Below are 18097 nucleotides of genomic sequence, written 5' to 3' on the forward strand. Positions count from 1 at the left end.
GAAATAACGGCCTTCTGAGATAAAGTCACTAACTCGCACGTCGGGCTCGGGCATGTCGCTCTGAACGGCATGGCGGGACTTCTTCATCTCACTCGTTCGCGAAATGTCACCAGTTTGCAAAGTTTCTGTGAGTTTGACTGAGATGCATGTTGACAGCTGAGGTAACCAGGCTGGCGGTGAAATTATCTCCTTTCCAGGGGGACGAGTCGCCCGGGGCGCAACATGTCAACACAACCCTGCTTTTGTAATGTCATTATCTTCAGCATTTGACCTTATTCAACATCCCTCCCCACCCCTGGTTTTTTTTCTCGGTCCATCTCAAATTTCACTTTATTTAGACTAGTGGGACTCTCCCCAAACATCATCCAGCCAGTTTCAGTACTTTAGATCAGCGGTTATTACAGCGTGGAAAATGACACAAACTTTTCCTTAATGTTACTTAGGTAGTTACCAGGTTCAGTGCTGCTTGTATTTATATTTGTCAATCAATACAAAGGGAATCTTTATGAATATATGGATATTTATAAATGATGAAGTTTAGCCCTTTAGCCATCAAAGTACGAGAAATGACACCACGTTTTGCCCGAGTTGATTTTAGTGATTGAAATAAATTCCTATTTTAATGTGTTATGTCTTACAATGAACTAACATTCGTTTCAATACGTTGAAAAACATTCTAAAGAGAACATTTGTCGGAATGCCAGCCAAGATATTTCTGCCAAAACATTTTCTGAAAATTGTAAGAATCGTTGGTCTTTGCAAAATCCTCAGTGGCGGAAGCAACAAAGAAATTCTTAAATTTGTATAGATATCCTGGACTTAATTTTCTGTCCATTTGTAACGTGTGACTCTAATTATTTATATACAATAGCTTCAGGCACATAATACTAAACAGTAAAGAAAAGTTATGCAAATTAGTATCAATAAATAGTCGGAAAATGTTCTCGTGGACTTGACGATTAAATATATACTTGACTTAATGAAATTTCTTTCTCATGTGTCATTAAATAACAATCTCAACAGGGCGATCACCTGAGATTGTTACTCAGTTGGCCATTAACTGGAGAAAGGTACAAAGAGAAATAGTTAACCGGTTCCTGACTGTTTCCTCACCCTAAGTGGTGAAAAGGTTACCAATATTCACTCAAATAAAAAAATACTGTGGTTGTTCACCATTGTGGGTGAGCTTTAGGGAAGTGCGAGGCATTGTCATTAGTGAAAGCAGAAGATAATTTGGTTTGGGCGGGGTAAATTCGAAACAAGATTAGATAACAATTCTATTAAAAAGATATTCTGATTTTATTTGAGAGCATTAGATCAGCGTGTCATTGAAAACCGTGAAGTATAAAAATCGTTGGTCGCTGTTTTTTTTAAATTGCGACTAAAAGGAACAAATAAACAGTGAAGTCTCCCGGTTTCAGCGCTTGAGCTGAGCTCCTCTACCACAATATCGTCTGGTTTCCAACACATAACCATGCAGCTGTGACTTGGGAACAAGTCTTAAAGAGACACCACAGCACTGCTCCAACCTGCAAATCGGGGGGAGAAGGCAGGCAGCGTGGACCCAGGTTTACTGCGAAGGAGCGGGACCTTTTAATAGTGATCAGCTGAAAGATTAGGTCTTGTTTCTCCCAGGTGTACCGATTTCTCAATTTCTAAGTCCAGATCTGTTGAAAGTGGAAGAAGTTTGGGAAACGAATATTTTACCTGCTGTTTCTTCTGTTACCTTCACAGAGGCAGACCTGCAAACTTCTTGTTTAGATTTTATGGCGGTTGGCATTTAAGCTTTAAGTTGCATTACCGCCGTCTCCTGTGGGTCAGGGGATCTAAATCCTACATATTGATAATCGTATCAAATTCTGTTAAAAAAGAGACCCGTATTCTTAAGGAACTGCACTGTTATTGTTAAATTGTTTTTATTTCGTGATAACTTTACAATCAACCCCCCCCCCATTCTATTGGACATCTCATTAGTATATGCTCAACCGTTTCAGTACTCATACCTCTCATTGTTTCTTCATTAAGAACAATGTACTACTTAACCCTGTTTGCCTAAACCTCAATCTCAATATTATTACCTCCTTACCCTGCAAACTTTCTGGAAAAAAAAATGACCTCAGCAACTACCGGGACACTATTTGTAGAGACCTGTTTTCACTTAGACACGATGTTGTAAAATAATAAAAAAATGAAAACTTCCGGGGGGGGGGGGAGGAGGAGTGGATAGTTTTTATAGGTACTGTATATGCTTTTTCAACAAGTACAACATTCAATGAAGAAGTAACCCTGCCCGCTATTAGCTCATTATTCTGACAGGTTCCTTCTCAATTCCGCTCCATTGCTGTGCAGGTGGTATCACTTCTTCTTCACCCTGACCACTACCTGGTAATGTCCGTCCTTCAGAATGGCTGCTCTCTCGTCGGTACTTCTCTCTCAGAACATAGCCTCTTTCTTGGGCAGGTGGTATTCAGTGCTATTCTACCTTTAGTGCAGCCGCTTTCTCTGAATGGCAAATACTGGAATGTACCGGCTTGTAACTTATCAGAGAGGCAAAGCTATATAGCACAACAGATGTGAACTTCACCCTGCCAAATACCCCATTTATCAGCCCTCAGCAGTGTCCCATGAATTGTTGATTTAAGTGCTCATCTTGATACTTCTCAATGATCCATGGTGACTTAGTTTGAGTCAAATTCAATTCAATTTCAAATTCAAGTTAATTATCATTCAACCAACCGTACATGAACAGAGCCAAATGAAAGTGTTCCTCTGGGGCCAAGGTGCAAAACATACACAGCACATTTAAATTAGCAAGCACGCGCAGTCAAACAGAAAAACCACATAGCTCAAGTCCCTGAGTGATGTGTCTTGCAAATTGATAGTGCACTGCCTGGCAGTGTGCAGGCAAGCATGTACTCACTATCCTGCCTGTCATTCCACCGATCGAACACTAGAGGGCAGCTCCAGGAGAGGCTTGCACCAACTGAGCATGGACCCCACACTACACCGCGCTTGAGGCCTAGTCTTTACTACCGCCAAGGCTGTCACGTCACAAGCGAGGGAAACCGACCTGTGGCATTTTGCTTTATCAATGTCCAACAGGGTCTTGAGATTGCAAGGGAAATGACCTAGACAATCACCTATGGCTAGCTGCACTGCATGCCTCCTTTAAGCACCAACTCTGATGCCTTCGATGCTTTCCTGCAGTGTGCAACACTGTCTGCACCTCCGCCAACGAGCAGCACACTGATGGGCTAGACCTGGAGTACCCGAAATTCTTGGAGTCCAACACTATCTTGTGATTATTTTTAAAAAAAGACATTTAACAAAAGAAAAAAGCAGCTTTGGCTGGCCTCTGAGAGGCCACTGCATCTGAACGTGCCACCATCTTACCCGAACTGGTTTGCGCCTAGAAGACAGAGTAGAGGTGGAACGGTGTTATTCTCCAGTGGAATGTTTTCTTCATCAGATCCCCTCTAAACATCTTGTCCTTTGCCCTGAACTAATGACACTTCTTATTTGGGGGAAAGTTTATTACTATCTACTTACCCATGCCCCTCATAATTTTGCATACCTCTACCAAGCCCCCCCCCCCTCACACCCTCCGTTCTAAAGACATTAGACCCTACTTCTCCAGTCTCTCCTGAGTGAAATACTTCATTGCAGGCAAACATCCTGGTGAGGCTCCCCTGCAATCTCTTCAGTATAGTCACAGTCTTCATACATTATGGTGAACAGACTGTAAACATTGTTCTAACCAATGCTCTTAAAGTTGTGCCATAATTTTCCTGCTCATATGTTCTGCCCTGTTTAATGAAGTCCTATGCTTTCCTCACTCTCTGATCAGCTTCAGCAGTCTTGGAGATCTTTTGAACTTGTACACTGAAGCTGCTCTGACACTCAGTAAGATCCTATCATGCCAACGCTTTGCTCTTATCAAGATTACATTTAATGGTGCTGCCTATTGTTGGATTAGGGTGTAAAATCATTATTTTTCTTAGCAACACACACAAAATTCTGGAGGAAATCAGCAGGCCAGGCAGCATCTATGGAAAGGAGTAAACAGTCAACATTTCTGTCCAAGACCCTTCATCAGGACATCCACGTGTCTTTGTTGCTTTTCTTGTAGTTTGATCTTCCCCATACATGTATTTTTATGTAATCACTTGTGTGTAATTGCTCAGAAAATTTTGTAGAAATTGTGGCATGTCTAATTCTTGAAGCTTCTCAGTATTTCTGCAGCACTTGAATCTGTCTAATTTATAGGCCAATTATTATTAATGTAATACAAGTGAATCTGCAGATGCTGGAAATAAATAAAAACACAAAATGCTGGCAGAACTCAGCAGGCTAGACAGCATCTATGGGAGGAGGTAGTGATGACGTTTCGTGCCGAAACCCTTCATCATTATTAATGTAATGTTTTTTTATCTCTCGAACAAGTATGAGATGACCACAGTTTCTTTTCCTTGTCATTTTGTTCCTGTAATACTTAATGAAATGGCTGTAACACCAAGTTTTATGCCTTATTTTTGACCTGAAGAACCTCTGGATCAATATCACCAGATCCAACAGCATCTTGCAAGCAGATCAATAACATTCTTCAGCCTATGAGTATCTTGCTCAGCATCAACTCCACCCGTTTCCATGTTGTCTGCAAACGTAATAATCAGACCTTCCTATATTTGATCCAAATTGGTAATTATATAACAAGCTGCAAGGTTCTCAGTCCTGATAATTGAGGTTTCGCTGTTTTATGGCTGCAATACATGAGGGATACATGCTTGGAAGTAATGCATAGCTGTAATGAATGTACTGTTCCTTGTTAAGTTTAGCAATCATGATTGGTATTTAGAAATGTACGTGGTATTCTGTATTCATGGTATGTATGTTTAATATAAACGGGTTGCAAAATTTGCTTTTTGTAAAGCTTATTGGAAAGTAATTTATTGGGCTTGTCAATTTCTGAGCCACAGTGGATACTGCAGAATTATAGTTTTGATTATATTGTGCGGTTATGGTTCATGGCTGGAAAATGATTAAATAAATTTAGAATAATTGACCATAAAGGTTGTGATTGTGAAACTTCATAAAGTTATATTCAGTGTAAACAATTGATTGATGGAATAATTTTTATATATATATATATAAACAGTACTGTTCAAAAGTCTTGGGCAGATGCAAAAAAAATTCTGTAAAGTGAAGATGCTTTCAAAAATAAATTAAAAGTTTCTAAATATCAAAAAATATTATGAAGAGCAGTAAACAGTTAAGAGAATGAAATAATTGTTACTCCGGATCTACTGCAGCACAAAAATCCCCCCACAATAATAATGAAAAACATAATGTACATAAGATAGCTTATATATGTAGATTGATTGTATGGCCATAAAGTGTAATCGAGCTGTGGCTGACTGTGGTGGAGTTAGTGGGTGGAGCTGTTGATCAGTTTTACTGCTTGGGGAAAGTATTTTTAAATCTGCTGGACCTAGTGTGGATGCTACCTTGTCTCCTCTCTAATGGGAGTGGGACAAACAGCCCATGAACAGGGAGGGCGGGATCTTTCGTGATGTTACTGGCCCTTTTCCAGCACCTTTCTGTGTATATGTTCTTGATAGCAGGTAGGCTGGTGCCCCTGATGCAGTGGGTAGTTTGTCTACCCAGTGTAGAGCCTTCCTGTTTGCCACTGTTCAGTTTCCATACCAAGCAGAGATGCTGCTTGTCAGGATGCTCTCTACCGCGCATCTGCAGAATGATGTATCTCTTTTTAAGAACTGCGTACCCTATGATTTCTGGTTATTGTTATGTGAGTCACTGCTGTTGAGTGTTTATCTTCAATAAAGGATGTTTATCTTTAAGCTCTATTCTGGTCACTTCCTTCACCAAAATGGAAAATAGAAGAGCCCATACCCTCAAATGACAACCAGAGAATAAGGGCTTGAAAATAATGAGAGCAAATATTACAGAATTAGAGAACGTGGAGGGAGTAATAATTCTAGGCAACAATATCCTGATAATCTGCAGCCCACACCACTGCTTCTCGCATTACTTTGTATTCGGGAACTCGGGTCCCAAATATTGAAGTAATAAAATAGGGGATTAATAAAGAGCAGAGGCATGAATGGCAGTGAAGAGAGAAAAATAGAAAGCAAAGGGTGAAGACAGCAATGTGTAAAGGAAAGAGATTAAAATATGAAGGTATAGTGTTAGATGCTTTTTGAATCGTGGTTGTCGTGGAGGCCACAATGCATGTTGCTGGCACCTTCTCTGCCCGGAAACTATTTATTTAGTTCCATGACTCATGAGTACAATTATTTGCGTGGCTTTAATTTCCATTACTTGCAGTGCACGTAATAAAGCTTTTTGTTTATTTATTAAATATTCTATTTGAGTAGAGTTAATTTTTTTAGTTTATTGAGATAATGGCACAGAATAGGCCCATCTGGCTCTTCGAGCCTTGCCACCCAGCGATCCCTGTTCTGTTTATTTATTTAATCCAAGCCTAATCATGGGACTATTTATGATGTCCAATTAACCTGCCAATTGGTAGGTCTTTGGACTGTGGGAGGCAACTGGATTACCCGGAGGAAACCCACGTAGTCACACGAAGAACATAAAAACTCCTTACAGGCAGCGGCGAGAATTGAGCCTGGTCGCTGGTACTGTAAAGTGTTGTGCTAACCACTATGCTACTGTGCCACCCCATTTTAAAGTTTGCATAAATGTAAACAAATGACTAGTAAAAAAGAGCAACATACTTGATTCCCTATCAATCCGTTGCTTTCAAAAGCACGGAAAATGAAGAAAAGGCCACTTAAGGCCACTTTGTATCCATTTTTATCTAGAATATTCCCTCACCTTTATTTCCCACCTTTCAATTTAGTAAAAAGAAATAGTGTTTTGACTAATCAGAAATTAAAGACAATATGTGGATCAATATTTTTTTTAAATGAGCAATGGTTTAAATCCCCTAGGTTAACTCCTAATTTGCTTAATAGGCCCTAAAGTCAATATACTGTAGATTTTGGAAATCTGAAACAGAACATAAAAATGTTAAGAATATTCAACAGGTCAGGCAGTATCTATGAAGAGAGAAATTGTTAATGTTTTAGGTTGATGACTTTTCATTAAGACATCGGTACTGGTGAATAGAACTTGAATTTATGAAGAGCTGCCAGTTGGTTGGTATAGTGGCATCAGTGCTGGAGCCGGCCCCCTTGCACACTTTCCATCCATGCTGGGTTGAGTGTCAAGCTAGCAACTCGGCCTTGTAAAAATAAGAAAGCCTGCTAAAGAAATGCTGTCACGATAGTGTCCCGATGACTCCATTCGAAGTTAAGGGCTTTTTCTTCTTCTTCTTGTGAAGAGCATAAACATTGGGCTTCACTGCCCCCCCAGCAACATTTTATTGTTCATTATTCCTCCAACTTCTCACAACTGTTCATACGCTCTCTCAATTGATTTTGTTTAAAATATGTGACTTGCTTTCTACCAATACTGCTGTTTTATAACAATTGAATTCAATTGAATTGAATTGAACAATTGAATAGTAATTGAATTGTTAATAATGACTTAACTAGATGATGTGTCTAGCCTCCTATTTAATGCTCCTGAATGATGGTGTGGATAGTCTGGTCTTTATTGCTTGGAATCTCAATTGTGGATATATATGTTAATCCGTTGAAAAGCACTGAGACCATAGGACATTGAAGCAAGATTAGGGCACCTGGCCCACTGAGTCTGCTTCACCATTTGATCATGGTTAATATATTTTACCTCTCAACACCATTCTCCTGCCTTTTCCCCCTTTCCTTTGATGCCCTTACTAATCAAGAATCTTTCCTCCGCTTTAAGTATATCCAATGACTTGGCCTCTACAGCCATCTGTGACAATGAATTCCACAGATTCGCCTCCCTCAGGCTGAATAAATTCCTCCTGATTTCTGTTTAAAGGGACATTCTTCTACTCTGAGGCTCTGCCCTTTGTTCCTAGACTCTCCCACTATTGGAAATATTCTCTCCATGTTGATTCTATCCACACCTTTCCATATCCAATGGGTTTCACTGAGATCCCCCCCTTATTCTACTAAACTCCAGTGAGTACAGGCCTAGAGCCATCAAGCACTCCTCGTGCGTTAACCTTTTCATTCGTAGGATCATTCTCATAATCCTCTTGTGGACTTTCTCCAACGCCAACACATTTTTGCTTAAAAGTAAGGCCCATAACTGCTTAAAATACTCCAAATATAGTTTCACCAATGCCTTATAAAGTCTCAGCATTAAATCTTCTAGTCCTCTTGAAATGAATGCTAACTTGTCCATTTCTGAATTAAACCATTGTTTTCCAAATTGTTATTCTTTTTAAGATGAGTTGTTTAAGTGTTTAGGGCTGCACAGAATTCATATTCGCATTTTTCCTAATGATCATTTTTTTCAAACCAAAATCAATATCAGATCTTGATATGAATACTATGTCTAACAATAAAGAAGCCAATTAATAAAGGTACTGGATGATGCCTCTCATGTTGTATAGCATGAACTGTTGCTCAAAAAGGTATTGGTACCAATCTTTATTCCTCTGGTTGGAAAGCATACAGGGCCTTGTAAAAGTATTCAGCTCCCAAAGCTTTGTTCAGATAAGAGTTTTACAACCAGCAGTTTTGATTAATTTAACTGAGAATTTTTATTTGTGAATTGCATGCTCCTTTTTTCACAGGAGAGCCCAGAAACAGGGAACATTTTAAAGCAGTGTTTCCCAAAAGGGGCAGTACCACCCCCCCCCACCCCAGGGGGCATTCAAGATTCTTGGGGGGGGGGTGAGTTCCACCCTATTTGAGGCATGAAACCTGATCATCTGTGTCAACTCACTGCCGTTGTCAACATCCGATAGGCATTCCCAGTTTGTGTTAATTTTTAAATTTTAATTTAGCCTCATTAATGATGAATAAATATGGTGCACTCTCTGAGTCTGAAGGTGGTGAAACCTTGATTTCTAATCCTGCTAAGAAACTAATTACAGAAAATGTGTCAGTACAATGTTACGTACCTGGGGTATGGTTTTATTCTGTTCCTGCCAGATCAGTGACACCCCATGTGTCTTATTTGTAGTACTGTACTGTCTAATGAAGCCATAAAACCATCAAAATTGCAGGAACACTTCTGTAAGAGGAATCTTGAAAAGGCTATTTATGGTATTACTCAGTTCCAGAAGATGAAACATTTGAAAAACTTTGCACACTTGAGTCATTTGTCAAGAAAGCTAAAGATGACATTGATAGTGGCCTCATTGCTTCTTATAACATTTCTAAAATGATAGCAAAGTGTGGGAAATGTCATACAATTGCTGAAAGATTAATAATGCTTGCTGTATTAGAAGTGTTCACCACTGTTCTCAAAATGGATACCAGTATTTTAAAATCAATTCCTCTGAGTAATAACTTTGTTGCTTGTCGTACTGATGAAATGAGTGAAGACATTGAGTATCAACTATGCAGAGAGCTACAAAAATCAGAATTTGGGACACAACTGGATGAGTTAAATGTGCGAGACAATGAGGCATTGCTAATGGCATATGTACAGTTTATCAAAAATGGAAAAGTTTATGAAGAGATTCTCTTCTGTAATAAGTTAAAAACAACTATTAATAGAGAATCTACGATGAGATCAAAATGTATATTGAGGATAGAAGCATTCAGATTAGGAACATGATTTCTTGTATAACAGGTAGAGCACCACATATGACAGATCACCATGCTGATTTAGTGGCATTTATGAAAAAAGAAATTCTAAGTCTGTTTGTAATCCATTGTGTAATTCATCATCAGGCAACTCACAACCAAAAATCTCAGTCAGCGACTTTTTCAAGCATGACTCTTGTAATATCAACAAAATTAAAGCTCATCCGTTAAATAGCAGAATATTTTATCAGTTATGTCAAGATACTGATGAAAAGTTTGAATGCTTCTTCACACTGAAGTCTGTTGGCTGTAATTGCTTAAAATGTTTATTTTGATTTTTGACCCTGTGATTGAATTTTTGTTCAAAGTCAACAAAAGCTGGAGAAACACCACTGAACTTCTACATGGAGATGTGGCATACCTAGCCAATCTGTATGACAAAAGGAATATTCTAAATATGAAACTGCAAGGTGAGAAATTCAATTAAATCCAGACCAAAAAAAGTACAGTGTCCACTTTAATTGGGAATGTATAAGTAAAACATTGGGAGAATTACGTTCTCACAGTTTCCTTGCATAGAAAGTATGGCACCCTCTTTCACAGATGGTGATTTGCAAGAGTACTGCTTACACATGCAGTCACTGAAGAAAGATTTTCAGAATTGATTCAAGGATTTGAACAATCTGGTAATTACGGAGTCAGTAATTAACCCATTTATTTGCAAAGTGGAAGAACAGGAAGAGAGCTTGTAAGAAGAGATATCAAAATTCAGAATGATGAAGAAGCAAGTGTGCTTTTCAAAAATGCCATTTTTGTGGTATGTGGCTACATTGTCATGTGAAGTTTCCTGGTCTTTGGAGGAGAGCCAAACTGCTCTTCATTGCATTTCCATCTTGTTGAATGAAGCTGCAGTGCAGTGAACCACATACTCACAAAAAACAGAAACCACTTGGACATTCTTAGGGACTTGGGGCTTTTGTTGTTATAACTTGAACCAAATATTTCAACTCTTGCTAAAAACGATTAAGCTCAAGGATCACATTGCTATCAAAGTTGCTGTACATCATACAGTCACTGTGTAAGCTAGGTTTAAAGACAAAAAAAAAATAATTAAAGTAGAATCATTTTTGTCATGTTGGCATATGGTAGACGTTTTTAGAGTATAGGGTCACCGGAAAATATATTGTGCCTAAGAGGGGCATAGGCAATATGAAGGTGCTCTGTGGGGTGGGGGTGTTGGCAAGTACAAAAGTGCTTTGGGGGGGTGTTGGGGTTAAAAAAATTGGGAAACACTCTTGTATAAAAAACTAAAAATTCACAAACTTAAATGTTAACAGTTCAAAAGTATTCATCCACCCTTTGCTCAGTACTCAGATGAATCATTTCTCACAGCTATTACAGCCAGTATTCTTTTTGGATGAGTCTCTATTAGCTTTGCACAACGTGATGGAGCAAGTTTTGCCCATTCCTCCTTGCAAAATAGCTCTCAAGCAGTGTTACGTTAGCTGGGGAGAGTCGATGGATAGCAATCAGAGATGTTTGATCAGGTAAAAGTCAGGACATTGACTGAGCCTCTCAAGGGCATCATTGTTCTTCATTTGAAGTCACTCCATGGTTGCTTTGGGTCATTGTTCTGCTGAAAGAAGAACTTCCTCCCTAGTTTAAACCTTCTGGCAGAGGCTATCAGGTTTTCTCTGTATTTCACAGCATTCACCTCTTTCTATCAGTTCTGATCAGATTTCCAGTCCCTGCTGCTGAAGATCATCCCCGTAGCATGATTCTACTTCCACCATATTTTACAGTAGGGGCAGTGCTACCTGACTGATGCACAGTATTAGATTTATACCACAAGTACTGCTTAGTGTTGAGGCCAAAAAAATTCCGCTTTAGTTTCATCTGATCATAAGACCTCCTTCCACATTTTTACAGAATATTCTAAGTGTGTATTGTAAAGTCTTTATGTACAAGGCTTTTTTTTTAGTCAGGGCTTCTTCCTTGCCACTCTTCCATAAATACCCATTTTGTTTAAGGCCTTAGAGATTGCAGGGCCATGAACTTCATCTCCAGTTGTAGCCACTGGCTTCTGCAGTTCACTCAGAGTCACTTTTGGCATCTCTTACAAGTGCCATTCTTCTTTGGTAGAGGGGCAGCCTGACTTATGCAGTGTGGCTGTGATCTCCTATTTTTTCCACTTTTTCACAATGGACTGCACTGAGCTCCAAGGTATGTTCAGTGCCTTTGAGATGGCCCCAGGTTTGTGCTTCAGCATGATCATTTCCTTGACTTGTCTCGATTCTAATTTGTCTTCATTTTGGTTTAGTCTGTTGAAAATCTACCAGACTATTAGACCTTACAGAGAGAGGGGATTTTTAATTAGGTGATCCTCCAATTTTCTACATCAACATATTGGGTGAATTGAAAATGTTAGTGTAGCAATTACAAAGAGGATAAATACTTCTTCAGTCTCACAAATTTGGTTTTTAATTTTTAGTGAATTATTGTTGACGGGTTTTGGAATGTTTCTTTTGATTTGACAAATTTTATTGATTAGCTCAGAAATCCTACTTCAATATGTTTTAAATCTAGAAAATGAGACAGTAAAATGTGAAAATAGTTGTAGGGGCTGAATATTGTTTCAAGGCACTGTACTGGACCATGGGAGCTGCTCAGAGGGTTATGAAAATGAACAAAGCAGTGGTCTGACTACACAGTTTTTGTAGACAATGTTTCTGAGAACGCTTCTGATATGTTAATCAGGCAGTTACTTGTGAGATGTGGCTTGATTTTAAGCTGGAAGAAAGTTCAAGGAGCTTCAGGGAAGTTGCAAGCATTCAGCTTTTGTGAGTATAAAGAACCAGAATTTACTGTGTGCGTTAAGGTTATTGCATGAATTTCAAGTGGGGACAAAAAGCTGCTTGTAAAAGTAGACCAAAAGACCAAAGTCCAGCTGGATAAATGGAAGGCCACAGAGAAAGGCATCAATGGAGATACAAAATCAGAGGATTCATCAGTTGATGTTGTAGATGAGGAAACCAAGAGGAAAGATCAGATCGTAAAGCGAGCAACAGAAAGATTAATAAGAGAATACTCCAGTGAACTAAATGCACCTTACTAAGATCAAGATGCACATCCTAGAAAGAAGAAAAATGAAAAGGAGGAGGATGATGGCATAAGAGTTATGGAAATGGAAAAGGATAAACGAGACCTAATTTCCCCAGAAACTAGCGAATACAGAGATACTCACAAGAAACTAGAAGAAAAAGGTGAGGAAAAAGAAAATCAAGTTGAAAGGAGAAAAGAGATAGAGAGATAATGTGTGTGAGAAAGGCATGAAAGAGAGAAGGAACATGAGAAAGCAATAGATTAGAACAAGAGCATGAGAGGGATGGAGACCTTGAGCGAGTCTGTGATGGGGATCATGAATGAAGCACAACCTAGAAAAGGATCAACAGTGGGATCAAGAGAGATAGAGAGAAAGAAACTGGGACCAAGAGAGAAGGAAGGATTGAAATAGATCCAGAGAGAAAAGCTAAGAAAATAAGAAGGAAGTGTCTGAAGCTGTCAGATGCACTTCCTGCAATCCTGGAGTTGGCTCCTATAACCACCACTGAGGAGAGCACAGAACCTGCGAGTGTTTTCACATCCACAAGACTCACCTGTCAAGCAGAGTGACCTCCCTTGTTAGGAAAGACATGATACCACAGGAGGAAGAAATCCTCTACAGTGATTAAATCTTTAGGCCTCAATGGGGCAATTTAAATTACACTTTGCTGTAGATGTTTTTTTTCGTAGTTGTATTAAATAGTGTACTGTATGTATAGTTTATGTATATAAGTTGCATTGCATATTGAGTTGGAGTTTGTAGCTAAGCAGGAAGGAGTGTTGTATATTTAATATATCAGTACTATTGTAAATATTACTTTAACTGTGGATGAACCAGGTGGTTCATAGTCTGCTAAGGGCTAGGTCTGTGGTACTTAAGCCTGGCAAACCAGATCTGGATAAGAAAACCAGGTACGACTTGCAGAGGGCAATTTCAAGAGCCAGTTGCAATTCTGAGAGAGCTTTGGTAGGATTTGCAGGCATTACTTCCTACAGACAAAACTCAACAGCATGAATGGCAGCAATGCTTGACGACCAGATGAGCTCAATGCCTTTTTGCTCACTTTGAAAGGGAGAATAAAACCACAGCTATGAGAATCCTTATGGCATCTGGTGACCCTGTGAACTCTGTCTAGGAGGCCAATGCCAAGCTGTCTTTCAAGAGGGTGATCGACAACAGACACTATCTTAATAGCTCTCCACAGTCTTGGGTCACCTGGACAATGCAAATACACATGTCAGGATGCTGCTTATTGACTATAGCTTAGTCTTGAACATCATCATTCCTACAGTCCTGATTGAAAAGCTACAGAACCTGGGCCTCTGTACCTCTCTCTGCAACTGGATCCTCAACTTCCTAACCGTAAGACCACAATTTTTGTGGATTATAAATAACGTCTCCACCTCGCTGACAATCAGCACTGGTGTACTACAAGGATGTGTGCTTAGCTTACTGCTCTACTCTCTCTACACCTGTGACTGTGTGGCTAGGCATAGCTCAAATGCCATCCATAAATTTGCTGATGATACAATTATTTTTGGCAAAATTTCAGACAGCGACAAAAGGGCACACAGGAGCAAGATGCTGTATACCAGTTAGTTGATTGGTGTCACAGCAACAACCTTGTGCTCAGTGTCAACAAATCTAAAGACCTGACTCTGGACTTCAGAAAGGGTAAGATGAGGGAACACAAACCAATCCTCAAAGGGGGTTCAGAAGTGGAGAGTAAGGAATTTCAAGTTCCTGGGTGTCAAAATTTCTGGGGGCCTGACCTGGATGCAACATACTGATGCAGCTGTAAAGAAGGCAACACAGCGGCTATATTTCATTAGAAGTTTGAAGAGATTTGGTTTGTCAACTATAACACACAAAAACCTCTACAGATGTACCGTGGAGAGCAAACTGACCAGCTGCATCACTGTCTGGTATTGGGGAGGGGGGCGGGGTGGGGTGGCTACTGCACAAGCTCGAAGTAAGCTGCAGAAACTTGTAGAATGAATCAGCTCCATCATGGGTACTAGCCTCCATAGTATCCAAGACCACTTCAAGGAGCGGTGCCTCAGGAAGTCAGTGTCTATCATTAAAGACCCCCACCACTCAGGACGTGCCCTCTTTACACTGTTACAGTGAGGAAAGGAGTACAGAAGCCTGAAGGCACACCCTCGGTGATTCAGGAACAGCTTCTTCCCCTTACCATCAGATTTCTGAATATTCATCGAACCCTCGAACACTACCTCAGTACTTTCTTATTTGTTTTTTTTTTAACTTAATGATTTAATAGACATGTATATATTTACTGTAATTCAGTTTTTTTTCTCTATATTCATTAATTATGTATTTCATTGTATTACTGCCTTAAAGTTAAAAAATTTCATGACATACAGGTGATATAAAATCTGATTCTGATATACATATACTTTGTATTTTGATTAAGTATTCTTTGTTTAAATAATTCATGTATGAAGTACGTGAATGGTATACATCATCACGCCAGCGTGTCATATGTGTGTACCGCTGGAAGTAAAAATAAAAATGTACATAAGTTATTCCTGGCTCTGTGTTTTTGTTTTTAATTAGTTTTTATATTTTGGAGTTGTAAAACATGACACTGAGGAGCAGACAGGAGACAGAGTGTTAAAGACGAGAGGTTCCGGAAAGTAGTCATGCCAAGGGTACGGTCAGATAGGTGGGTGACTGCCAGGAGGGGAATTTTAGTAGAACAGGACTTTCCTGGGGCTGTTCCCTTCTCAAACAAGAATACCATTTCAGATACTGTTGGGTGATATCGTCTCTCAAGAGAAAATGACAGCAGCTTTCAGATCAGTGTTACCAGTGCTGGCTCTGTTGTATGGCAGGGTGGGAGAAGGAGTAGTTGAGAAATAATGATTGGGGAGACTATAGTCAGGGTCACAGGCATTTTTGTAGCACAAATGAGACTTGGGTTTCATTGAAGTCTAGAAAATATAGGAATATTATATTCAGTTTTATCTAATAAGCCAATCTGCTCATCTCAAGGATCAGCTTAATTAAAACAAGATATTACCCAAAACATTTTCACAATTGTACATTTATAATACCAAAGCAAATATAATATGACTAATGCAATGTTTGATTTGACAGAAAATATTGAAGGGAGTTATTACATTCTTTAGATTGATGTCATGCCTAAAAGGCGTTAAGTGCAATTGAAGCATTTAAAGTGAATTGCAGAACACGTTCAGTAAAATGAATTTGGCAAAATTTAGTATATTTGGATACAATAAATCTCTGGAGTACCACCTGATATCCAGCAGAAGGAGCTGCATGACTGACTAAAGAGTAAGTCTGAATCCTGCAAGACTGCATCATGCTGGTCAAATGACTCACATGCTTGACTTGATAGTAAGAAAGTACTTTGTTCTAAGAAGGAACATGACAGCAGTGCAGGAAATCTTAGTAATATTCTCTTCATCACAACTGTATTTTTCTTGTCACTTTGTTTTGGTAATTTGCAGCTTCCCATTCCACTACTCATCACAACTCACTGAATTAGAAAATGCGGACGAGCATATATTTTGCCAACACTGCACTGACTCTGGCACTCTAAGACTTTATAATTTAAGCTGCTTTGTTCAAGAACTGTGATGGCTATTTATGATTTCTAATCCTTTCCACTTCCTCAGCGGTGATCTATCTCTACACTTTTCCTGCACTTTGCGATTTAAAAAAAAATTGGCATTTGTAACTAACCACCCCAGGTTCTATCAGGATCAGAATCAGGTTTATTATCACTGGCATGTGACGTGAAATTTGTTAACTTAGCAGCAGCAGTTCAATGCAATATATAATCTAGCAGAGAAAAAAAATAGTAATAATAAATAAAGTAAAACTTAATAAATAAACAAGCAAATTAATTATGTATATTGAATAGATTTTAAAAATGTGCAAAAACAGAAATTCTGTATATTTAAAAGAAGTGAGGTATTTCCAAAGCTTCAATGTCCATTTAGGAATCGGATGGCAGAGGGGAAGAAGCTGTTTCTGAATCACTGAGTGTGTGCTTTCAGGTTCTATATCTCCTCCCTGATGGTAACAGTGAGTAAAGGGCACGCCCTGGGTGCTGGAGGTCCTTAATAATGGACACTGCCTTTCTGAGACATCGCTCCCTAAACATGTCCTGGGTACTTTGCTGGCTAGTGCCCAAGATGGAGCTGACTAGAATTGCAACCTTCTGCAACTTCTTTCAGTCCTGTGCAGTAGCCCCTCTATACCAGACAGTGATACAGCCTGTCAGAATGCTCTCCACAGTACAACTATAGAAGTTTTTGAGTGTATTTGTTGACATGTCAAATCTCTTCAAACTCCTAATAAAGTATAGCTGCTATCTTGCCTTCTTTATAACTACATCGATATATTGGGACCAGGTTAGATCCTCAGAGATCTTGACACTCAGGAACTTGAACCTGCTCACTCTCTCCACTTCTGATCCCTCTATGAGGATTGGTATGTGTTCCTTTGACTTACCATTCCTGAAGTCCACAATCAGCTCTTTCGTCTTAATATCGTTGAGTGCCAGGTTGTTGCTGCGGCACCACTCCACTAGTTAGCATATCTCACTCCTGTATGCCCTCTTGACACCACCTGAGATTCTACCAACAATGGTTGTATCGTCAGCAAATTTATAGATGGTATTTGAGCTATGCCTATCCACACAGTCATGTGTATACAGCGTGTAGAGCAGTGGGCTAAGCACACACCCCTGAGGTGCACCAGTGTTGATCTTCAGCGAGGAGGATATGTTATCACTAATTCGCACAGACTGTGGTCTTTAGATTAGGAAGTCAGGGATCCAATTGCGTAGGGAGGTACAGAGGCCCAGGTTCTGCAACTTTTCAATCAGGATTGTGGGAATGATGGTATTAAATGCTGAGCTATAGTCGATGAACAGCATCCTGACATAGGTGTTTGTGTTGTCGTAGGTGGTCTAAAGCCATGTAGACAGCCATTGAGATTGTGTCTGCCATTGACCTATTGTGGTAATAGGCAAATATGCAATGGGTCCAGGTCCTTGCTGAGGCAGGATTTCAGTCTAGTCATAACCAGCCTCTCAAAGCATTTCATCACTGTCAATGTGAGTGCTAACAGGCAATAGTCATTAAGGCAGCTCAAATTATTCTTCTTAGGCACTGGTATTTGTTGCCTTTTTGAAGCAAGTGGGAACTTCCGCCCATAGCAGTGAGAAGTTGAAAATGTCCTTGAATACTCCTGCTAGTTGGTTGGCACAAGTTTTCAGAGCCTTACCAGGTACTCCATCGGGACCTTCTGCCTTACAAGGGTT

At 39.5% G+C, this 18097-nt stretch overlaps 1 protein-coding gene across 5 annotated transcripts in view; it reads left to right on the forward strand.

Moving 5' to 3' along the window:
* The window catches only part of LOC132398653 (small integral membrane protein 29-like), a 116685-nt gene that overhangs the window by 1264 nt on the left and 97324 nt on the right, over window positions 1-18097 (forward strand). The window contains exon 1 of one of the 5 annotated variants that reach the window (XR_009513738.1): window positions 108-127. The exons of the other annotated variants lie outside the window; for them this stretch is intronic. The gene's annotated coding sequence lies outside the window, so the exon portion shown is untranslated. Of the gene's footprint in view, window positions 1-107; window positions 128-18097 lie in introns of those variants that run through there. 5 annotated transcript variants of the gene reach the window in all.

The sequence above is a fragment of the Hypanus sabinus genome, chromosome 8 (assembly GCF_030144855.1).
Source record: "Hypanus sabinus isolate sHypSab1 chromosome 8, sHypSab1.hap1, whole genome shotgun sequence".
NCBI lineage: Eukaryota > Metazoa > Chordata > Chondrichthyes > Myliobatiformes > Dasyatidae > Hypanus > Hypanus sabinus.